The following is a 3470-nucleotide window of genomic DNA, read 5'->3' on the forward strand; positions in this document are numbered from 1 at the left end:
GATTTGCTGCTATGTAGCCTCTCTGTGATTGGTTTTGGGAGGGGGGGCTTACATACCACTTGAGGGTGCAGTAGGAAATGTAGCGAGCTGATAAGCTGCAAAGCAAATGCAGTGTTCCTGCCGACACAAGTCACTTTCTTATTCCTGTATGATCAGCACATTATTTGACTTTGGTTATAATTGCTGCTGTATTTAGGGAGTTCATGCTGCACAGTCAGGGGGCTGAAGAATACTGTGTGCACAGAGCTGTGGTGTGATCTGCTGCGGCTGGAGGAATTACAGCCAGTGCGTGGAAGGTATTGCTGGAGCTGGAGCGTTGCAGTTGATGGGTGTCGTGAGGATCGGAATTGGTGCTGTTGTTGCAGAACTGCAGACACGTCTGTGGGAATTGATGCAGTGTGCACACTGGTGTCGAGTCACCCTCATTATGGGAGGTGATGGGGTTGACTTTTGCACAAGTGTCCAGCCCAGCAGCTGGCTTTCCATCAGCTCAGAGATCAGGAAAATTGACTGCCTAACACCATCGTGATGATGCACCCACTGAGTTTATGCTGTCCAGCAATCCTCTCAACAGTACCGCATCAAATACTTTACTGCTGTATTTATCATGAAGGAATTTACTGCAAGCTAGGAAAACACTCTCTAGCAAAGAAGAGCTGAAGGAGCCCACTGAAAACTTGACTAGCTGGAGAAGACCAAGGGGTGTCTTATTTAAACAGCATTACCAACCTTTAGCAGAAACTATTCAGCAGTGATCAGTGCGTTGTGGTTGTTGCTTTCAGGCTTTTGAAGTTGATGTTGTGAGCACGTAAACAGAGTGATGGTTCAATTTCTTGTTTGATGAGATTAGTTTACAGCTGCAAACAGCAGCTTGTTTTGTCGATAGCCACGTCTTTGCACCCTTTAACCGTGCTGCTTTATATCTGTGACACTGAGCATGGCGTGGTGATGGGAATGGATGTGGTTGGTGTGTCTCACCTCTTCCCTGTTAGCAGAAATTTATCTTAAAGGGGTTAGCCTGATGGGGTGTTGTTTGGAAAGCTGTAGATAGTCCGCTAGTCTTGCCTCATGTGTCACCAGGAAGGGCCGTAACCTCCTCGAAGCCAACAGCTTTGTGACATTTTCTGTCATTGAGTGACATCTTCTAAAAGGCAGCAACCAAGTCTTGCGCTGAAGTCATTTTCATCTTCTGATACATGAGTCAGTGGCCTGTGATAATTTGGATCTTATTAGCGGTTGTTCCATTTATAGTGGACCATACATAAAGTTTGCTGCAATGTTAAGAGAAATTACCAAATTCTGGTGCTGGTGGATGGGTGAATGCATGAATCCGTGATGAGGTGCAGGTTGTGGCCTTCTCTCAATCATTCACCCTCTAACCTTCAGAGGTTTTGAAATGGTCCAGGTAGTTTTTGTAAGCAAGGAATATTCAGGTGACTTTGCCGATAAGTTATTTATTGTGGCCGTATAAACCTTTTACTTTCATTGCTTACAATTTGAGAAACCTTTCATGAAAATAAGTTACATTTTCCACCACTGCTGCTTAGCAATAGTATTTCAGACTTAAATATAGACTTTAATATATTAGATTGCCTCCTTTCATGGGAATATAAATCTTTCACTGCAATATGGTCCTGGATGTCTTGCAGCTATCTCCTCTAACACATTTTCCCTCACACCATGTGTCAAGAGGTTTAATGTTTCATTAACTCCCACAGCATTATGGTCTATTTAAGTTACAGAGCTGCCTTATGTTTTGTGTACCGTTGGGGCGTTGATTGGAATAATTCACTCCTACGCTTTATTTAGAAATGACAGTAATAACGTAAAAAGAAAATGTTCACGCTGTATCTTTCCATCCTTTATTATTCATGCAAGATTCTGAAAAATCAAAAACACTTCATGATTTTGCTGACCTCTGCCTAGTTAGTTGAATTTAGAATTTAGTAATTTGCGTGTGAAATGTGGAATTAACAAACAGCTCGTGTCTTCTGTTATGCAGGAAAAAAAGAGTTGGGAGGATTTCATGAGCTTACTGAGATTTTGGTGCAAACGTTAGAGCTAAATTGACACATGGATTCTAAAAGAAACACGGGAAACCAGAGCATGGTTCTGTGTATAACGTGCTCTGGTGATAGAGCAGTCAGAGACCCTGAGCAATTGGTGGCAGCCGTGATCTCATTTGTGTACCGTAAACTCTTCAGAGTGACATTACTTTGCCAGTGCTTCAGAAAGTTTTTAATTAGGATATAGTTCTGTAGTGTCTGCAGTAAGAGTTGCAAGGCTTGTATCAGACATATGGAGGGGTTCACTAGAACTTTTAACAGACTGTTAACCGACTAAATTAAGTCAAAGGATTTATTTCTTCCTGTTGCTTTCTGCGTCATTGAGCAGTGTCATTGTGATCAAACTTTTTCCAAGTTAAATTGCAATCTGTGTGGTTTATGTTTAGTGACTGTTCTTGAAAGGCTGAGATTCCAGCGTGTCAATAAGACTCCTTAACTCAGGCTGTAAGATGAACTTTTTTACATGGAGTTTTCTGTGAGATTTTTTTATTAATGGGCTCTGGATCACCCACCTCCATCTGTTTGCCTTTGTGTTTCTCAGTACTCAGTCAGCAGAACCCACTGCTGGGTGCTCGTTCCTCCTCTGCTCGTCTAGATAATAAACTTGATAAGTGCAATATTTTGCATTTCATATGCAGAACAGTATTTCATGTATAAACTGCACTAGAACCTGGAAGCATTTCTTAGAAGACAGCTGCCATCAGGAGTGATGGTGGCTGAAGATGATGCACATGTACAGAGGCAAGGTCACTCCTTCAAAGCGTTGGGTGGCAGAAGCTGCTCTTCCTGCAGTAAGAGCCAACATGCAGATTACCCTAACGGGAGTAATTTGATCAAAACTTGATTAGACTTGCAAAGTATTATTTAACATATTTGCTGGCATAGTGTAAAGTATGAGTGTAAATAATGGAAAGTAAACAACGGTTGTCCTTGCTCTTGTGCTGTTTGCTTTGCAGAACACTGAATCGTTCGAATTAACAGTCTTTGCGTCATTACTGTGAATTAATGAGATTCTACTGTCGCTGAATTTTTGTTGCAATTCCTTGCAATTGGAGTAGTAACAGCTGCTTAAAACTCCTGGGTGTAGATTTCTTCCTTGTTAATGATCTGTTCACTAATGATCTAGTATCTCTTGAGAGTTCCCTTAGCTGTGATTCCCCCTCAGCTATGGCGCTTTTTTGGTTCTTATTTTCAGTTTTCAGTCAAAAAAGCCATTGGAGAGAAGCCACAAGGCCTTCTATTCTTCTCAAACAAAGGCAGAATATATGTATCTGATGTTAATACATCTAAATTTGCTATTAGATACCCCAGTTATTTTCTCTTCTGAGACAGCTGATATCTTAGATATATTTATGTGCAAGCAAAGACTTATATATATAGCTGTATTTTTTTTACCTCCTGCTG

At 41.2% G+C, this 3470-nt stretch overlaps 1 protein-coding gene across 1 annotated transcript in view; it reads left to right on the top strand.

The window, feature by feature from the left end:
• CDK5RAP2 (CDK5 regulatory subunit associated protein 2) overlaps window positions 1-3470 on the top strand; it is a 74372-nt gene that overhangs the window by 23208 nt on the left and 47694 nt on the right. The gene's annotated exons all lie outside the window — the stretch shown is intronic.

This window comes from Buceros rhinoceros, unplaced genomic scaffold (genome assembly GCF_000710305.1).
Source record: "Buceros rhinoceros silvestris isolate BGI_N320 unplaced genomic scaffold, ASM71030v1 scaffold7927, whole genome shotgun sequence".
Taxonomy (NCBI): domain Eukaryota; kingdom Metazoa; phylum Chordata; class Aves; order Bucerotiformes; family Bucerotidae; genus Buceros; species Buceros rhinoceros.